At 42.0% G+C, this 21,892-nt stretch overlaps 2 long non-coding RNA genes across 5 annotated transcripts in view; one reads left to right on the forward strand and one right to left on the reverse strand.

Annotated features, from left to right (window-relative positions):
• Window positions 1-21,892, reverse strand: part of LOC108384545 (uncharacterized) — a 758,195-nt gene that overhangs the window by 685,448 nt on the left and 50,855 nt on the right. The gene's annotated exons all lie outside the window — the stretch shown is intronic.
• LOC140848581 (uncharacterized) lies at window positions 1,318-21,629 on the forward strand. Its single transcript, XR_012129717.1, has 3 exons — window positions 1,318-1,496; window positions 7,310-7,472; window positions 16,180-21,629. It is a non-coding gene; the product is annotated as an uncharacterized lncRNA (long non-coding RNA).

Raw genomic sequence — 21,892 nt, forward strand, 5'->3', positions numbered from 1 at the left:
CCAGAATCTGGAAATACCCAAAGGCAGGGCTGCTGCTCAGAGTAAATTAGGAAGGCTGATGCCATCCATCAGGAAACTGAGTATTTAGCATAATGCTCTTTTCCAGCTTAAAGAACTTTGTGAACCACATCTTTTTCACTCTGTTAATGACAGGAAATGAATCATTCTGTGCTTCAGTTGGCCAGCATGGAAGTTCCATTTTTCTCATTTTAAGGAGTTAGCCTGTAACCAACCACCTAGGGTGACACTGGAAAAGCCTCCCAACACTCAGAATTTTACAAAAGGCCTGGACCTGATAGGGAAGGTTGGTGCAACTCAGCACGTGAGGAACACATGTCCAACAGACTGGGAATTCAAAAATGTGGCGTCCCTTCCCCTTCACTCTCCAGGGAAGAGTAAAACATCAAAGATGCATGTATGTGTGTTCTGTTTGTTCCCTGTCCCTCTCTGCCTCCCAGAAAGAGAATGAGATTTCAATATTCTAATATCCATCATGATGCATAATAAAATGAGAACTTGCCAGCATAGACTCTAACAAACATCATTAAATTGCCAAATGGATTCTAATGGGTTTGACTTGACACATTCTGTAATCTAGCTCCCTCCCTATGCCACCTGAAGGCATTACTTTCACCAGGGAAGCCTGAACAGGTCTTGAGTGTTGTGGAGGAAAATATGTTAGGGAGCACTTAAAAGAAGGGGAAGATCATTGGTTAGCATCCAAATACACCAAATTCTCTTCTAAGGGCTCCTTGAGGCTTATCTCATGTAATCTGAACAAATCTAGCCTAAATTATTCCAGTCCTACAAATTAATGACTTTTCCAAGCCAGTGTCTTCTCCTACTTCTCAGGAGCAGCCCTCACAGTAATGTCACTGATTTTAAGCAGGTACACATGATTAGAGGCAAAAATACAGACCCACCAAACAAAGAAGGGTGTGGTCACCCCTGCACAGACAGGAAGCCATGGAAGGCTGGCCCAGGAAAACAGGGCTTCCCCATCCACAGAGGCAGCCACTGTTTAGTATATATTTTATATGGGACACTGTACCCTAACTGGGTAGTGTGGAGAAAAAACAAGCAGATACTGAGATGAGAGACGTGCATTCTAGATAAACAGAGAACGCAAAAATGTGAGAAATGATCTCAGAATAAGTGCAAAGGAACAGCAAAATGATTGTACAATAGCACTGACAAGGAAAGAACTGTGGACTAATTACATATTTTAAAAAAGGGAAGGAGGGAGTGAAAGGAAAGGAGCGACACAAAGCAGCAATTCACCGGAGAATTCCGCTTTATTAGGGAAAGGTCCTGGGTTATATAGGAAGGGGCATGAGCTGATTGAGGTGTCACTTCTACGGGGCTGGTGGCTATTGGCTAGGTGCTGGGAGTGGGAGGGGGGAGAGAGGTGATTGGTCTTCAGGTGGCACCGTCGGGAACCGAGGACCCGGAAGAGAAGCCGCAAGTTCGCCATCTTACTGGTGGGAGCCCTTCAGGTAGGGAAAGGGGTAGGGAAGAGAAAGAGGGACAGACAGGCAAGGAAGAGGGGAGTGAGGGAGACCTGCAGCCACAGGGCAGTTTATGCTCTATTGGAAGCCACAGTGTCTTTTTTCCTCTCTCCAGAGTCTAAGCAGAATGATGGTTAACACTGATGCTGAAAAGTAGATTTGATTTTATGCTTTTCCTTCTATACTACCCTCCCCCCACCAACTCCCTAATTCACATACAAGTCTAGTAATTTTCAGTCTGAGGGTTTGAAATGTTCAGACTGGGTTCAGATCCTAGCAGAAAAATTATATGCCTCCTCCTTTAATGGCTGTTGATTGGGGGTGCATTCAGTTCACTTTTTTCTTCAGGGTCTAAGTGGACAAATTTCTAGTCTATAGCAAGGCTCCCTGTTGTTTATCAGGATAGGTAGGATAACGATAGTGTGTTACTAAGAGAGTAAGAGAGAAAGAGATCTAAAGTGCACAATGGGGAAAACATTTTAGCAAATTAATGATCAGATGTCATTTCCCATCTTCATGAGAAGTAGTCATTTGTTAACTTAGATGAGTATGAAATGAAAAGTCTTGATTCCAAGTACCAGTAGAAGAATCTGTTAATTTGAACTGAGTCCCAGCTAGGAGGTGCCAGAAGCAAGAAATTCAAACATACTCATATTTGCTCCTGACCACTCATGATTTTAACTGAGGTGCAACATCTTGGGTAAAAATAAATGATTAGCCGTGACTATAAGATGAAAATGAGGCCATTAGTGTTGCAGAGCCCATCAGTGGTCAAGATCCTTGGCTCTGGAACAGGACAGTTTCTCTCCTGCTCTATCACTTATCTACTGGGATGATCTGAGCCAAGTTCTTAACCTCTCTGGGCTTCAGTTTCCTCTTTTGTAATTGGGGGAGCAATGGTACCCAGATCATCGAGTTGCTGAAATAATTAAAATAAATGACTCAATACACGTGCAGCAATGAGGAACAAGGCCTGACACATAGCACAAAGTTGAAACTGACAGTTCTCATGACTGTAATCATATGGAGCAGGGACTTCCAAGGAGCAGGACAGGCCCAGGGCACGGCCACCCACCTTGTTATCTACAGTGAGGATCACACCCAAAATAGGAGCTGCTGCAAATGGTATGTGTGCCTCTGTGAGCAAAGCCAAGGTTTCAAAAAGAGTTAAGAACTGAAATATAAGCACTGGCTTCATAATTAACCTGGAATGTTCACCTTAAATAGATACATAGCTGAAAATAAGTTATTTCATTTCCAACAACACATCTTTCAGGCCCTAATAACTGAATGGGAGATGCAAATATAAAGAAAATCATAATCGTCCCAGTTCAGAGGATCACAGCTTAAAAAGAAAAGACACACTGTGGATAAAATGAAGGTTCCTGTGGCCAGTCTTCTCTCTTGGCCCTGGTGGGATAGCCGACTACACATGTGTGGGCAAATATGCTGTTATTGACTCTATATAAAGACCTCCACCCGGTACTCTGGGCAACGCGATGGCACAACTGCAAGGCTACAGGAAAGTAGAGCAGAGGCTGCAGTGGTGGCAGCGCTAAGGACAGAGGCCCAGAGGACAGCTGTGTGGCAGAGAGGCCAAGAGGCAGAGACTGGCTTGCTGCATGCAGACTCACACTGAGTGAATGGCATTTTAGTGACTGACCTGCCACAGTGGAAATAAAGTTGAGTATAACCCTTTCACCCCAAGAACATTTCATTGTCATTTTTTGGTCAGACTGAATCCATAATGAACTTGCCCAGGGCTGAAACCCATTGGCAAGACATAGATTATGCGACAAGCACTGTGTCAGGGTATAAGCAAAGTGCTAGAGGAGCACAGATGAGGAAATCAATGGATTGTATCTGGGGAATTTTGGATAAATACATGTGCTGCATCCCGAAAAATTGGTATTAGTTCTCTAAGGAATAAGAAAAGAAAGTCCTGTAGTGGCAAATTGGGACAAGACTGTAAAAGGCTTTATATATGTAAATCCGGGAAGGGGAAAATCCCCCAGCAAAATGCCTTTGAAACCGATATCAGTCAAAGGGAGAAATAAAGTTTAAAACCCATTTATTGCGTACAAGGAGTCATCCAGTATGTCTCTCTCTCTCTCTCCTACTACAGCAGAAGCAAGTAATACTTCCCCCAACCTCTCAGGTCCAGATAAGCCCTGGCTCGCCCAGGTAATTATGCATTGATATGGAGATGAACTACCTCTCTTCACCCCTTGGAAACGCCTGTTGATTGGAGATGCACTAAAGCCAGGCAAGTGATTCTGGAAATATTGCAATTCACCCACAATATAATATTCTGAAGAGGATAAACTTTGTCTTGTAAACACTGGGGAATCCATCCAGAGTTGACTCAGTGAAGTATTATGACTGTGTTTCAGAAACATACCTTCAGTGGAAGTGTGGAGGATGGGCTTGCTGGATGGAGAGACAGGGAGGGAAGACTGGCATAAACTACTAAGACATCTCAAGCAGGAAAGGATGAAAACCTGGACTAGGACAGAGTCTATAGGATGGACAAATGGAGATGGCTCAATGGGAGAAGTAGAAGTATCAGGACATGATGACTTATTGGATGTCAGTTAGGAATCAGTAGTGAAAATGCCACCAAACACTCCCTCCTACACTACCTAATTCAAAAGACTTTGGAATAGAAGCAAATGTCCTGATTTTGGTTTTGGTAGAGATGAGAACAGATATGAATTTATTAGGACATATTGAGGAGACCATGAGGTGATCAGATGGAGGTGTCTATAGGTAGTTAAGACGAGATCCTAGAGATTAGGCAAAAGGCAGGAGTCAGAAATGGTCCTAAAGATCACTGGCATTTGGACTATCTTTGAAGACAGAGTCAAGGACAGGATATAAAGTGAAGAGAAGGTATTCTCAGGGGGGAAAATCCCAGGCAAATACCTTTGAAAGCAAAATCGGTCAAAGGGAGAAATAAAGTTTCTTACAAGCAGTCACCCACTTCTGCTCCCCCAAGTCTCTCACGACCAGGCTGCAGAAGAAGAGGCCCCCACCCAACCTCTCTGGTCCTGATGATCCCTAGCTCACCCTTGTAATTACCTATTGATATGGAGATGGACTACTCCTCTTCACCCCCTGGAAACACCTATTGCATGGAGATGCACTAAAGCCAGGCAAGAGATTCTGGAAATATTGCAATTTTACCCACAAAGGGCAAGGATGGAATCGAGGGGCTCACAAAGGGAAAGAAGCGAACAGAGCCATCAGAGGGATAGGAATATGGCTAGAGATCCTGGTTGTGGAAGAACTGGTTCTAACTTGGAAGCCTTTGGCTAAACTGATTCCTCAAGATTTTCCTTTCCACCAGGTATCTTGATGAGAAGATTGTTTACCTCTATTTGACTTCATGATGAACACTAAAGTAAACATCTGTGAAGAATATAGAGCCCAGACACTGACATTGGCACATCATTGATGTATGACAGGGACATTACTGTCTATCCTTTCAACAGCTTAGACTCTGACACATGTTCTTTGCACAACCTGTCATTGTTGAAGGATTAGCTTTTTTGCCTCCACTGTTTTTCCAAAGGTGCTGTCCCACTTCTGGCTCTGTGCCAGATCATGCTGGCTACACACAGTGTTCTCAGCATTCCACACTGCTCAGTGTTAGGCTTCAGTTGGTCCATAAGCTTTTACAATCTCCTAAAGGAATCTTGCTTCAAATGCACTCTGATGGTCTGAGTATTTGCAAAAGACCAAGGCAGCAATATATTTACCTGTTTCAGAAATGTGTAATTATTGAAGTCAGATGAATCATGAATTATAATTTGACCCTTTTAGCACCAGGATATTAGATGCTTTACCTCAGCTTTTGAGTATCAGTTTCCTTATCTGAAAAATAGGGATGGTCCTTTAATTGGATGCTTTAGGGTGCCAACCCTGCATCCATTCTCTTTAACAACACGCCAGTTTTGCCAGATACCTACCGCCTCTCGTGCAGGTATGAGCCTCAGAGCACCTAATCCCATCCCTTAACTCTAGGATTTAACTTAACTATTTGCTTTTCTAATGACTGATTTGGAAAGGGGCAAGATTCTGAACAATAAAACGTGAAGGAAAATCTACTGCAGACATTGGGGGAAATTTCTCTCACTTCTAAGAGTGCCACACAAAGAGATGATCTCTGGGCTTTGCTCTATTTGGCTATGATTTCTGGAACTGCTGCCACCATCTTGCTTCTAGCCTGAGAGTGAAGCCCATGCAGGAGGTGGCAAAGGACAGAGAAAGAGTCAGGGGTGCGCCTCACATTGTGGATCACTGAATCAACCAACTATGAAGACTGCTATAATTCTGAACTTCCTGTTATGAAAGAGAAAGGATCTTCTTATCATTTAAGCCAGCTTTTGGGATTTCAAATATTCTGACAAAGTAGTAGTATCACTTCATAGGACTGCAGCAAAAATTAAATGAAATCCTGTGAAGTGCTTGGAATGTCAAAAGGACTCAAGTAACTATTGCTATTTTTTCATGGTATATTACTTCCATTTTAATTCACCCTCATGTCAGTTATTCTTTGCAGGAAAGTTCCATCTTGTATGGTTCACCCTGGGAAAATAATCCTTGAATATTGCATATCACTGTGTTCTATAGTCTTTCTGTTGGTGAACCATTACATTCATGTGCACTGTGTTGACCATACTTCTCAAGTTACTCACTGAAGCCTTGCAATAATCCTGAGTCAAGTACTCACCTTTAATATCCTATTTTAAAGATGATAAATCTGTGGCTATAGAAATGAACCTGAACCTAGGCTTCTACCTCCATGTGTATTATTATACTGTTTTGTTTTTGAATGCTGAAACAACCCATTTCATAGGCACCTGTGAAGGAAGAACAGGTGTCCAAGAGCATTTTGTAAGTTTCTGGGAAAGTATATTCTTTTTAGGAGAGGTAGTTTATCTTAGTGAATAAAAGCATGGACTCTGGAGCATGCTATCAACCTATTGGTGCCTCAGGTAGGTGTCTCCTTCAGCTCAGCCATGTGTAAAAACTTTTTCAAATGGGCACTCTTGTCTGTGAGACACAAATTATTGAGGCTGTTTAGACTTAACTAGAGGGGAAAGAAAGCATCCTTACGGAAGGTAAGCAGGAATACAAATGTTGAGATCCACATGACCCAGCTGAGCAGGTTAAACTAAATGCTGAGCTCATGGGAAAGGAACATAGGCTCTGAGAACATCTTAAAGATCAGAGAAGGGCAGTGAGTAAGTTCCCCATGTCCAACAACAACAACAAAAAAAAAAATTTAGTTTACTCTGGCCTAAGTAGAGTTATTAACGGGCAGGCATATGGGGTCATTTCTGGTTTAAAATCTATGTTATATATGCATGTATGTATTTATAGAAAGACAACGGGAAAGAAACTTAGCAATATTTTAGCAAAGATTTCTCTGGATGGTGAAACTGTGGCTATTCTTATTTATCCCCTTTGAGTTTTTCCATATTTTCCAAATGTCCTAAACAAAATTATAAGTATTAATTATATAATTATAAAAATAATTGTGTAAATAAGTATGTGAGTGTGCACACACTCACATGCACATACACACAGGTAAGTTTTATGTGAACTGTATTTCTATCGGGTCAGTCCAGCTTCAATCAGCTCCTCTCGTTTGCCCAGGTTGTCCTCTCCTCTAGCCAATGGCCACGTCTTTGTCTGTTCCCTGCTTCTCTTCCCTGAGGCAGTGAGCTCCCACGTGGCAGGGAGGGGAGCCGTCTCGAGATACATCCTGACCCTATGCATGTGTCCTGCTCTAGTGGCCACAGACCAAGGAAGAGAGATGGACCCCGGACGAGCGGCATTCTAAGTTTGTCCTGCCAAGGGAAGTGGCTCGCTCTCAGATAAAGGTTCCCCATGGGCTTCACGTTCAGTCTGTTTGACAGCTAAGAGGCCAATGCGATCAATGTACTATTCCAAAAGGTAAGTGAGAGAAAAGGAAAGGATTCTCTGAAAATTCACTAGCACTGCAAAAGAAAAAAATAACATTTTAAGACATTTGTTAATCTTGATATTAGAAAACACCCAACCAGTTAATTCAGCACTTTTCTTACGTTTTGGAACATGGGAGAGAGGGAGGGAAAATGAGGACCAACAGCAAAAACAAACATCTCTTCCTTGTTTTTATGGAATTCAAAAAGACAGAGCTCTGTGTCAGGGTTGGTCTGGCTGAGGGACCCAGTTCCCCAAGGATTAGACCCTTCGTATCCTGAAGTTATTTAGCAGAAGCAGGACCCTACGTCCAGAAGTAACTTGCATAGTAATCGTAAGGACTGACTGACGAGAGTTGCCATACAGATGAACTAGTATAATCCTCATGACAACCTTCTGAAGTAGGAGCCATTCTTTATCTCCATGTCATAAATGAGGCGCAGATAGGTTAATCACATGCTCCAGAGCCCATGCTCTTATTCACTAAGATAAACTGCCACTTCTGGAAAGCAGATACCTCCCCAAGAACTCACAAATGCTCTTGGACATTTCCTTAGACTTTTGGATGGGGTGAGTTTCAAGACAATCTTACTTATTCATATGGTAAGCGGCAGGAGGGGCTCAACAGATATTTGGGACAAAGTTATATAACATAGTATGTTTTTTAGTCAGACACCCCAGTTTTGCTCTCTAATTTCTATCTCTGTGACCTTGGAAAATTTATTTATCTTCTCTGACCCTCAGTTTTCTCTTCAATAAAGTAGCAGGCTAGTAAGAAGACCCACCCCATAAGATCACATAAGTGTTAAATCAGTTAAAGCACAGGGCCCAGCATGTAAGTACCCAATAAGTGGAGCCTTTTATTTGTTCTCTGAAGTGAAAGTACATACTGACACTGAGAGCTCGAGCAAACAGCTGGCCACCAGAAAACCTGCTCAGGCTCTGTCAGGTGCAACTCTGTAAATGGAAAACATCTGGTTTACTTTATATAGGCCACTAGGGTTTCAGACAAATAAAATAAATATAGCCTAAAGAAAATTAGGAAAATATGCATTCAAAGGGTCACTTTAATACATGATTGTGTGAACTGAATATTAAATGGAAAATAAAATGTTCCTACCACAGTCTGAACATACTGTAATTAACTGCAATCTGAAATAATACCATTTTTTCAAGGATTAAATTTTCTTATTCCAAGTACAACAGATATGTTGAAGCTTTGTTTTCTTTCTCTCTATAAACCAGGATCTTTATAGAGGAGACTGAATTAAGATTAAACAAACATTAAGAGACTCTTATCACATTTTCAGCTAAAAAAAAAAAAAAGCCTGAATCAGTCAATCCACCTCTCTACTTCAGCTGGGCCATAAATGTCAGTTGTTCTACTTAAACAGAAACAGAGGGCCTGTCTCATGTCTCTTTGGGAGCCAAGTGAGATGAGAAACCAGAGAAAAGAGACGATTGTTTCAAAAACTGCAATGCTGGGTGTACTTGGAGTTCTCAAAAAGCAGTAACTGCTGAACACCAAATTTTTAGCTATCAAAGAGCCCCTGTTCAAGAGTTAAACCTCATCCCACAAGAGGTCCTTGATAACATGTGTTGTGAATAGAAATGTTTCTATACATTTTCTTTAGCATATCCTAGAGAAAACACTAGAGCTGGTAAAAGAGAGTCACTAAGTGAAACAGAAATGATGAACTGTCCCAGCTTTCAAACTTCATTGAAATAGATCCTGCCAAGGAATGAATTGAATTGTGGGGTCACATGACTTCTTGCTGATATGTGCCTGAAACACTATGGATATGAGATATAAAATGGAAGCCATGAGTTTGTAGCCACAAAATCATTCTTTTAAACTTGTGTATTCGATATTAGATGGAAAAGAACTTTCATTAGAAAGAAAAAGAAAAGGAGGAAAGGAAGGGAGGGAGGAAGAGAGAGAAAGGAAGGACAAGCAATTCCAAGGTTTTCAGAATTCCAAATGACTTAAATAGAATTTTTTATCCTCTGAAAACAAAATTAGAACGCTTGTAAGAAACAAAGGATGGTCTCACTAACTGCAACCCCTGCCCCCACATTTGTGCTTTAGCAACTAGTCCAGATCAGATACAAGTGACTCTTTAACAGCAGTGTCGTAGCAACTGGTCAGCTCACATAGATAGCCCTGTACCTAAGAAATGGACAATCCCAGGTGCCACCTTCAGGGAAATGAGTTTTCCCACAACTGAAGGAAAGCAAAACTGTTAATGATGTCTCATAAATAGCAGTTAATAATAGAGCAAGACCCATCTCCCACCCCAGAGCCCACACTCTGTCTGTGACTGTCCTGGGTCATGGCACTGCACTGAGAAGGTCACACTCAGGGCAGAAGACGCAGTTCCCAGAATATTCAGTAATCCCCTGCTGGGCAGGACAAAATCCTTGGAACAAGATATCTAAAGGAACAAAAATCACGTTGAAAGTGTTTTGAAACAGTGAATTCTGTGTATGTCAAACAGAGGATCATTTGATTGCATTTTGTTTTTGAAATGCTCGTGGGCAGAATGGTCTGATGTGCCACTTGAGCAAGTCCACCCAGTATGGTAATCTACCCCAGGAACTCTCCTCTTCAGAAAGAATGCACCTCTCCACCTCCACCTCCACCTCCTTCTCCAGAGGTTAATAATTCAGCAGATGTTCCTTTGTCAGAAGCAGAGAGTATCCTAGGGGCATTAAAATGTTCACCTCCTGAAGATCACCCCCCATTTAGCTTTTCAATTACAGTCAATTATTTGATGACAAGGATGTGGAATGTGCATCAGCGGGGGCAGAAGTGGAGCTAGGATGAAGGCGATTCTGCAGCAAAGGGCAGGCTAGAGCAGAAACCTTCCTGGTCTGCACAGCGGGGCTGTCCCAGCCCCCTGCAGCGCTGAGATGCACAGGCACAGTCAGGAGCTGGGGAGATTAAAGGGGCTAAAGACTCACATTTCCTACTTCTCATTCCCCCCCCCCCACCCCCGAGAAAGACCAGGAAACAAGAGTGGATCAGAGCACATACCTGTAACTCTTCTCACCTTACAAAGAAAACTTAACAGACTTAGGGATAACACTATCGCAGCTCCTCTCAGAATAAACCACAATTATCTTCAAATCGCAGATGTGCAGCAGCATGTTCAAAGACTGTTAAAATATTTAGGGATCCAATTCAGGAGATCTTAACATTTGGGGAGCCATAGACCACTTTAGGGGCTATGACAAAGTGATGAGCCTTCTTCAGCAAACTACCCATATGCACAAAGACATAACACATTGTGAACTATTTTGGAGGCTTCACAAGATCTCTTAAGGCCTCTGGATCATGAGCAAAAGATATGTAACCATCCATTTCCCACCCACTCCTGCCCCATTATAAAATGAAAAAGCAGAGGACTCAATGGGACAAAATATCTCTAGTCTTCAACAGCCAAAGTTGCAGCAGAGCCAAAGGTAGCTCCATTTCCCTCGATTCCTAAAGCAGAATTCTTTCTACTGCTTTGTGAATCATGAAAAGAAATTTCTACCCTTTCTGTTTAAATCTCATCCCCAAGATAGTTTACATAAAAATTGGTATCTTCAGCTGCTAAAGGGCCAGAAGGCAAAATGTGAAAGACCTAGATAATTAAACAAGAGTACCCCTGTTTTTATATACAGATCAAGGTGGTTTTGGTGAGGGGGTTGTTCTTTAAATTCTGGGAAAAGAATGTTCTGATGAGAGCTGCCTGGATATTCTTAAAGTGAGCATTTCATTTATCCCTGTCAGTATGCTCCTGACGTGACCATGCTCAAACCGGCTGCCCCATGCACAGCATCCTCTCCAGTGCTGGCTGGGCATCTGTGTGAAGCAGTTTCATCTTATTCTCATTAGTGTTCAGATGAGAACTCGGTCCCCTTTTCCCTCTCTCTGTTCAGAACATGGGCTGCTGTTCTTTCCCAATCAAGGGCAAACCTTCCAAGTTGTCATGAAGCCAAATCCCCCACTTGCCACTGACTAATGAATCCTCTTGAAATATAGGCCTGAAGTTTATGGTATTGTATTGTGAAGGACCCCTTTAGGGGTCCTTTTAAGCCATAAAAAAAAGGATTTGGGTGGGCTCTCCAATTCCAGAGCATGTAATGCATCTATCATTTGGCTAGGGGTGATAATTGAAAGTTATTATGGACCAATATATTTTTTGGATCATTGCTTCCCTCACTTTGCAAGAGCAAGGAATAGTCCCTTAGAGAGGCAAAGATTCTAGGAAAAAGTAGAACACCAGTTGCATAATTTTTTTTCTAACCAAGTATGTAGAATGCTAATCTTTCCAAGATTGTTCACTATCTGGGATGCTGCAGTTGTTGCTTAATGGAGAAGTCAGCACGCAACAAGAATGCAGGTCCTTGAGGCACTGGCTGGGCCTGTCCCAATGAGGGAGGTCCCCGTGCCAAGGCAGATCACTCCAGGCCACCAAAAGTGACTATTCTAAACCTTCGCCATGACCTCCAAGGTCGCACGCATTTCATCTGCCCTTCACCCAGAGGCATTTCACAGCTGAGAGGGTGCACACAGCAGATCCACCTTCTGGAGACCCCTTAGGAGCCATGTGCTAAACACCAGAGTCAGATTTGGCTCCCAACTGAATCCAGGAAGCTGCAGGAAAAATGCCTATCCTTACCATCCCGGAATAGCGATAAGCCCAGAACCTCTGAGAACATCCCCATTTCTCACATGGGAGAACCAGCAGACATCCTGGACCATCTCTGGACAAGGGGCATGGCTGTCTGTGGCAGAACTTCCAGCGGCACAGGGAAGAAGAACCTGTGTAGTTCCTCTGCGAGGTCACCTGGTGGTGTGCATTCGAAGGGCTCCTGGAGATGTGGACCCTGGCTCAACTTTCCAGAGCTCTCTTGAAGCTGGCCACAACTTCATCAAGGGGTATTTCAAGGCCTAATCCTCAACTCATAGATAGCCTGACCTCTTTCAACATCACGCCTGCCCCTCTCACCTTCCCCACCCCTCCTATGCTAGTGGCTCCACTAGTCCTACCGGGTTGAGAATCCTAGATCATCCACCACCACCCCCTTTCTCTTCCAGTGTGTGTCAATATAACTGTAATTGATCTACTTCCCTCAGGACCTATTCTTTTCATTGTTAAGAGTCCATTTTTGGCAATTCGACTTCTGGATATAAACCCAAAAGAAATGGAAGCAGGGACTCAAACAGATATTTGTACACCCATATTCATAGCAGCACTATTCACAATAGCTAAAGGATAGAAGCAATCTAGTGTCCACCGTCAGATGAATGAATAAACAAAATGTGACATATACAATGAGATATTAGTCATAAAAAGGAATGAAGTTCTGACACATGCTACAATACCAATGAACCTTGAAGACATCATGCTAAATGAAATAAGCCAGTCACAAAAAGACAAATGGTATATGATTTCACTTATGTGAGTTACCTATGGTAGTCAAATTCATAGAGAAAGAAGGTAGAATGGTGTCTGCCAGGGGCTGGGGAGAGGAGAATGGGGAATTGCTGTGTAAGGTCTTCAGAGGGTCAGTTTGGAAAGATGAAAGGTCTAGAGATGGATGATGGTGATGGTTGCACAATATTGTCAATGTACTTAATGTCACTGAACTATATGCTTAAAATAGTTAAAATGGTAAATTTTATGTTACATATATATTACCTCAACTTAAAAAGATTTAAAGAGTTTATTTTGGGGAGCAAAACAAAACTAACAAAGTAAACTGAAGTGTCACCTCTCTGAGCATGTGTGCTGGATGTGATACTGCTGAAATCGAGATGGAAGTGACTTCTTAGGCTTCCTGTCACTTGTCCACTCCCCTGTAGTGCCTCAACAGCTGCCCTCCACTTGTCGGTGGCCCTGGGAGGCCTGGAAGGCAGCAACATGGCTCTGGAAGACAGAGCATCCCTACAGGCACAGGAAGATGCCATCCTTCCCATGTGTTTCTGCTGAGATGATAAGTATTCACAGCATGACACTCTGAGAAAAAAAATTACATAAAAGCAATTTTCCTCAGTACTATTTCTGAACCTTGTATGAGTCACTCCCTGCCTTCTAAAGCACTTGCACAGCTAATGAGGGCTTTCAGTGTGCAATACAGCAACACTCCTTCAAAATTCTACCGGGCTGGAGAATAAAGAAATTGCTGTTTCATTCTTAAGTTCATCCTGAAGGGTTAGAAACAACAAGATGGAAGAATCAACCACTTATGCACTAGGTAGTTTATCTACAAAGCCAAACACCTGAGAAGTACTAACTCAATGCTTCTAGAACCCCCCCCATGTCTGCCTCAGTAATGCTTAAAGCTTCCAAGATCTTGTTATGCTGGTAATGAGAAATATAATGACACGTTCCTTAGAGACAGGTCCAGCTCACATTATATGTAGAATTAGAATATTGTGTTGTGTATAACACACATAACTGCTATAAGTCTGAAGTATGGATGGGCTCAAAGTTGAAGGACTCCTAAAACATCAATTCAAAAGTCACCCTAGATATACTAGGACCCTAATCCAAAATCTTCTCAATGATGGGCTGTTCACAGGATAGCCCATTATCAAAGGATTGGTGCAAATTGGCACCTACCTTCCTATCCACCTACCTCCCTGGTAGAATGAAATAAGCATGCAAATGAGGCCCCTGGAAAAGTACAAATCATTACCTACACATGCACAATCTATCAGCCCCTTTGTAAAAACAAGGAAAATACAGATACAACAAAACATTAAGAAGTATGACACAACGCTGCTCTAATTGGCTCCAAGACCTTCAATTTTCCTCCTACACTCCACTTCCATTCTAAATTCTCAACACTCAAGGAGCACCCATTTGCTGAAAGGTACTGAGATCTCTTGGTCTATTCAATGAAGGGACACAAGACCTAGGCAAGGACCAGCCAAAGAGGGGAATTCCTTCCTCCCCACCATGGCCTGTCCCCAGTTTCACCTACACAGCAGAAGAGCTTATTTTAAAAGAAGTAAATGATCCCTTTTTGAAGGTCCAGGACTTCCACTTCTCGTTAACATTCACCTTTCTTCTCGTGTCCAGGTGGATGTTTCCCATTTGCTGTATTCTTACTCGGTCCTCTTCATAGTATTGCCACGGAACAGATCCTTTCAAGAGTCACTTCTACCATAGACACCAAAGCTATACTTCCCTCTCCTCCTCCATTTCTGTTCAATCTTCAGATTGGTAAAGAAAGACCCAATACTAGAGATTCAATCCAATCCCAGAGAAATTCAGTGACTTGCCCAAGGTCACACAACTAATTAGTAACATATCATTTTATCCTCATCACTCTATCCCTTATCTCTACCTCAGTGCCAGGCATGTCTTAATCACTCAATCAATATCTGATACAGTAAATTAATGTTTTTTGTATCTTACACAAAACAAATCATTCTGTTTCTTGATGGAAGATGCTAGGGAACAGAAATGCAAACCACCTTTCCTACTATTCGCTTGGCCAGCAAATGAGAGGGACAGGTACCTGGGACAAAGGTTCTGGGGATACACTTAATATGGAAGGGGGCTTTTCCTGTCCCCTGCAGGTCTAGGTGTAGTCACTCTTTGTGTAGTTCATGAATGAGCACTATACCTGTGTACACATGTGCACATACACCCCTGCATATGTGTGTTGGGGGTGGGGAGTGGAGAGACGAGGCAGAAGCAAAACCATGACTAACTCATGCAGGCTGGGAAAGCATAAGGTGAGAAAGATGGGTGTGTGCCTAGGACTGTGGCTCCTATACCACCAAGTCCCTCTACTCGCAGAAGCCACCATGACACATTTGCAGGTGAGCATGAAATTGAAGAAGTATAAATTCTTAGTCGCTGTTATTAAATCCTGATCCCCACTGGTACTCCCTCCCTGTGGGCTAGGAAACACTGTGCTGCACCCAAGGTTGTCTCCACCTCCTGTGAGTGGGTGGAACACAGAGAAGCTGCTTCCCTTGTGGTAAGAATGACCTTGAACAGGTAACAAGTATTAATAGCTCAGAGCTGGATGTTTTTTGGAGCCACTGATTGCTTTCTGGCCCACTTGGCAACTCAGCTTAGCTCTGGCTCTGCTGTGCATCTGAGCAGGCTGAGGGACAATGCCTTTCTGCTGAAGTTTTGCATGCAACTGATAAAGCTTTTGAGCACTTTCAGAGGCCATGTGTTATTGGAGTGAAAAATGACACTATGATTTTCGATCTAATTTACTATAAACTGTATTTCAAAATCTTTTCCAAACTTCAGTGCATTAAAAAGGACAAGACTATTTCCTTCTGTCTTCCTTTGCCAAAGAAAATTAGGGAGAGGCCATTATTGGAGCAGTCCTATTCTCTGCCAAAAGGTTGACAAAGTGTTGTAAGCTTATCTCTGAGCTCCTTTGTAAGGTCAGAATCAATGCAGACAAAGGCAACAGGGGGCCTTTGTGACCCACTCTCAATTTTTCTTTTACCCCTATACTGGTCTTTTATTTGAGGCTACGGGGACTGAACTCCTCTGGGCAGAGGTACCAAAATTAAAAACATGTTAAATGTTGTCTAAACCTAAAGCAAACAAAAATTATAAGCTGTGGTTAAATTCATACAAGGAATGCTATTCAAAAAGCTTATTACATTTTCCAGTATAGAATCATGTCTGACACAAAAATTCTAAAGTATTTCTTTCATTTAAAGTTTCACAAAAGCAGGAAATCATAGTGAAAATGAAAAGACATCAGAGAAAGGTGTTCTTTGCAGAGACAAGAGGAGAGAAACTGACAAGATGAAGCTTCTAAGTGGGCTCCACTGGGCACCAGCCTGGCTGAACTGCACCAGCAGAACAGCAGCCCCATCGGTATGTTGGCATCCAGTGACTTTGCACACTTCAAAATCTAAGTGGCAAGCTTATCTCACTGAAACTACTACAATCCTCAAAACCAACAAGACTGTCAGTACAGGTGGTTAAGAAGAAAATGTTTTTAAACCACAATGAACATGAGAAAAATGAAAGTCGAAATAAAAAAGATATTTGCCCTTGAATTTGTGGTTCTTTGAGAACTTTTCTATCATCAGTTCATTCCTACACTAGATACCAAGGAAGTAAGTGTGACTCTAGAAAACAGACAGTACTAAGGCCGGGGTGGCACAGGCCAGGTCTAGGGCTTCTGGCCAAATATCAGAGCCTTATGTCTGGAAGGTGCCTCCTTGCAAATCACAAGTGGCATCCAGATATTCTCTGAGGCAAAGTTTGAAACCTACAGCCCATAGGCCAGATCTAGCCTGCTACCAATGTGGCCTACCAGCTAAAAATGTTTTTACATTTTTTAAATCCAAAGAAGAGTATTTTATGACACGTAAAACTACGTGGAATTCAAATGTTTCAATGTCCATAAATTAAGTTTTATTGGAACAGAGCCCCACTTGTTCATTTGCATGTTGCTTGTGGCTGAGGTTTAGGAAACAATGGCAGCGTTGAATAGTTGCCACAGAGATCTTACTGCCCACAAAGCCTGAGATATTTACCATCTGTCTCTAAGATCACAAGAGGGAAAGAGTGAATAACAGGGAGCATCTGAGTACCCCAGGACCACAAGGAAAGAGGAGAGTTTTCCCGCATTAGAGATTCCTTTACCAAGGCAGAGAACCCAGAGACCATGCCGCCCTTGAATGCTGACACCCAAGATAAACTACTCTGTCATGGGATTCTGACCCTCCTATCATTTTCAAGGTTGTGCAGCCATTAAAGTAAATGATCTGTGCATTTTTAGTTCCTTCTCTCAAGTTGCTTGGGCCCCACTATTATCTAATGGTAAATAACAGACAAATCACACAAACGTGCAATTACATCCACTAAACATTGAGGAGGGAAAAAGAGGCAAATGGTCTCCCAGTCTGCAGTCTTGGGCTGAGTAATCTGTCACACATTCTGCACATACCCCAGGCAGACCTCCAGACTTGCCTTATTGATAAAAGCACCTTTCCCCCAAGATGAAAATTACTTGGATTGAAGCTTTTAATGCTGCCCTGCTTTTATAATGTTCAGATCAAGTGTGAAGCAAGTCTGGGTCTTGGGGAGTTGGCATTGGTCCACTGACTGTCCCACAGGGCCTCACGCCCAAGCATTCAGTGCTCACAGAGCTGGGAGAATGTTGCCCCATTTGGGAGGACAGAGGGAAGACAATGTGGGATTGTTGGCCAACAACCAGTTAGATTCATCCCTTTGTTAAAATGAATCTGAAAAGCTGCCTGCATCTGTGTGCGCTGTGAAGTCAGCACAATTGCCATTGTTTACAGCCTTGCTTGTTGTGGCTGCTCCATGTGCACAGATGTGAAGGGGGAGAGATTTCCATATTTAAGTCATTCTTCTGAGTGCTTAGTGATTGGTTTCCCAGTGACATAAATCTTTGCTCCTGGACTTCACAGCCCAGCCTGGAATGATCTGGGGGTGGGGACAGCACACAGAGCAGCCAGTGCCTTAAGTCTAAGGATGAACAGGCATCTTGAGATAGAGGGAAAAGGCCAAAAGAGCACCCCAACACGGAGGATACCTGCTGACATAGTCCTAGCTTACAGCACGGATTTTCCCAAAAAAAAAAAGCATTCTAAAAGTCCAGTCTGTACCTTGGAAATGCCTGGATGTGAAGTCTCAAATTTTAAAAGTTTTGAATCTCTTTAAGAAATAAGGAAGGGAAGGAGGAAGAGAGGGAGGACTATGGTGGTTTTCTGAGATGTCAAACTGGCTAAGCCAAACTACAAGGCCAGAGGGAAGGCAGCAGCCGTTTTGTAGTATACACACACTCACCTTCTCCCAGTTATTCAAACACACATTGAGGCACTGCCATGAAGGGATTTTGTGGGTCTTAAGTCCTTAACCAGCTGACTTTAAGTAAACTTGGTAGGCCAACTTGGTAGGCCTGACTTAATCAGTTTGGAGCCTGTTAACGGCTTGGGCATTCCCTGAGCCATATTCCAAGTAGCACCGGGGTCTATGATGGGAGGTTCTGCTTTTACTGCCTACCTTTGAGTAGCAGTTTAAGCCCACATCTGTGAGGTTCTAACCTGCTCTTGATCTTCTCTCCAACACTGCTTGCCCATGGACTTCACCTTCCACAATCCTTTATGCAAATTCCTCATATTATTGCTTCCTACTGGTACTGCTTCTCTGGTGAAACCTGACTCTCATAGAGAGTGAGCTAGTCTGGCTGTGCAAATCAGCACAAGATCAAAGACCCCAGAATTATAAACTCCACCAGGAAAACTGTTCTCACCTTCTTTCCAACCCTATCCACCTAAAGGATGTGAAACTTTTCTATCAAAACCATCACTCACATGGGCCATGATTTTCAGTAACGGGGTTCATAGCACACTGCAGCAGAAATTCCTAGTACATAGTTCTCAGAGTCTCTGGAGGTTCTGCTATCCCCATTCAAACCTCATCTGAGAATCCCTGCAACAAAGGATATCTGTTTGGCAGACAGGTACAGGAGGGTGGGGACACTTTGGTCCCATTTCTTTCCTTGATGTCGTGTTCACCCAAGGGTATATCCAGGTAGGAGAATACCAGATCCTGGCAATGATGGAGGTGAACCTTACCTCCAAATCTTGACTCAGATTTTTTCTGCTCTCCCCATTTCCAGCACCTGCAGGAATGATTAAGACTAACCAGGGCATTGCTTATTAGTCTACATACTCTTTGAGTTACTTACTCAGTAAATCAGCCATTGAAAACTTTTTTCTGTTTTTACATAATCTGTGTCTCACAACTCCCACTTGGCCTTGGGGCAGAGCCAGAAGAGGGCAGGTTTGCATGGAGGGAAAGGGAAGTGTTTGGCCTTCAACTCCAGCACATCCTGGGACCTTCAGTTTCCCCAGGGTAGGATGCAGAGAGCCCCTAGGTGGTAGGAGAGGAGTGAGATAAAAGGAGAGAGAGGGGTGGGCAGGAATGGGGAAAAGCCCGATTTCTTTCAGCCTCCCCATCTAATTTCCAGCCCATCCAAGGTCTCAGAATCCAGGTGGGAGCCTGAGAGGCTAGAAAGTCCTGCTAGACTTGATGTTCACATTGAGCACAGTCAGATCAGCAGGCCCTTAGAAACACAACTTAAAGAGATTTCTGTTTACTGTTTACTTGAGAAAAAAAACATGAAGAATTTGACACAGTATTATATTTTCAATGATGCACCCATTTAAAAATCTTTTGTATGAGAAGACACGGTGTGCACACTCCCTATCAAAATCAATTAACCCTGTTGTTGATTGCAGCTGATGTAGTAATCATTAAGAATAATGTTTGTTCCCCTTTCAGTATTTCTGTTTATGTGGACATCAATAGGCTAAAGTTGTCGCCCCATTCAGTAATACTGCAGAAACCATATTCTCTTATTTTCTTTATGAAAATGCTATTTTATATAGAATCTATCTCCAAAAACAACAATTACCTCTAGGATTAGACTATGGATAATATCTACTTATAATTCAGAACAAACTTTTGGCTAAGATGGAATATTCTCGCTTGAATAGATCAAGTTTCTGGAAAGTAAAAAAAAAAAAAAGAAAGTAAACATTTGAAACAAGGTACTCCTTTGTGTTTAGTTGATTCAAAATCAACTTTATATCAAAGGAGGGAAAAATGAAACTGATCATGTGAATATTATTCCTAAACGGAAAGAGCATTTTTTTCCAATTAAAAAATTATATATGTAAACATCCATTTACACACACACACCCCTATATTTCAGGCTCACCAAAATCAAAAGTAATATATTCACACAACTAGACTTCTGCGTCTTTCAAAACTAAAATTTAACATTACAGAAATAATCCCTAAGCCTATTAGCCTTAATGAAGTTTATGAACTTTCCTATAAAATAGATGTTACGTCTGTGATTAATATACTTCTGAATCAAAAGTTGATACACATTGTCTGATGCATGGAATTCACAGGGAGAGGGAGGATAGTTCCAGAAAATCCTGGATACATGTTTGATGTAATGATGCCCCATGTTGAATAGCATCAATTTTTAAAGTTCTCCAGCTGTAAGAATTATGTTCCATATATTCTTTACATCCCTCCTCCCACAAGAGCCTAGAAAATTACTTGTCACGCAACAGGGCTTAATATGCTTAGATGGTGCTTTATGGTTCACAGAATAGTTTTACATTTCTTACTTTATTTAACCATCAAAATACCTTGATATAAAAACAAAGAAGCCATTTTGGCTATACCCATTTTACTGGACGTACTATTAAATTCCCCACTTTGCTGTTAATAGAAAAAAGGGCTAGATGCCAAAGGTCATATAAATAGTTAAGTGGCAGAGCTAAGACTCAAACTTCATCAATTAGTTAATGAATTGATTGATTCATGGAACTGCTTTTTATTGCCTATATAATTGCCAAAGATAGGAACAGAAAAAATACTTTGCTGAGGTAGTCGGACACCTTTTGTGTGAGTGTGCATTGGGGCAAATTCTCTGTAAAAGAATTTGGCAATGTATATGAGAAGTCTTTAAAATACCTCAATTTTCCCCAAATCCCAACTCTAGGAATCTATCCTATATGTAATTTAATGTCCAACAATGGTGGGCTAAATTATTCTGAATCCATACAACAGAATGTTCAACAGCCATTAATAATTTATCTTCAAATGATATTTAAAGATAGAAGAAAATAGTCTTGATAAAATATGAAGAGTGACAAAACAAGATACAAACCTTGACTGTGGAATGCATTTTTAAAAACAAGGAACAAGAAAATGTAATAAATTATTAGTGGTAGTTATCTTTAGATGGTATGTTATGGGTGACTTTCATCTCTCTTTCTGCTTTTCTTTAGTTTCAAATATTCAGGTGATTAGAGAATGGTCCTTTTCTCCTACTGAAGAAACAAGGAGGGTGGCTGGGTCCAACCACTCAAAAGATCTTGAGTACCAACAATTTTCAGCAACTAAAATCTTGGCATTTAGGATGTTCTGGGATGAAAAATGGCAGAGATGAACTGGTGAGAAGGAATGCCATGAGGCATCACAGAGAGCCAATCCTGGGGCCTTGGAGCCCAAGCACCTCCAAAGCAGTGGGCAATAGGAGACGCCACAGGATGGCTGCTGCCAGGCTGAGGGCAGGAGAAGAAAACAATCAGTGTCCTGTAGGTGTTGTTTCTTCCTGTAAATTCTCTAATTAGGTGTAAGTTTTATATCCAGCCCAAGTACATTTTTTTCTTTCATTTACTCTCCTGAGTAAATGACATTTAAATGTTACTGTAGAGCAACTATCAGGGTGAGGTGTGAAGAATATGCGGTGGAGCATATAAGTCTGAGTGTGGTTGGGGGAAAAATGACTAAGATGTGCCTTTGAGGAGTTGATAGCATAGCTGGAGAGGAGCCTACATCCTAAGCCCAGGATTATAATACAGC

This window comes from Manis javanica, chromosome 1 (genome assembly GCF_040802235.1).
Source record: "Manis javanica isolate MJ-LG chromosome 1, MJ_LKY, whole genome shotgun sequence".
Lineage (NCBI taxonomy): Eukaryota > Metazoa > Chordata > Mammalia > Pholidota > Manidae > Manis > Manis javanica.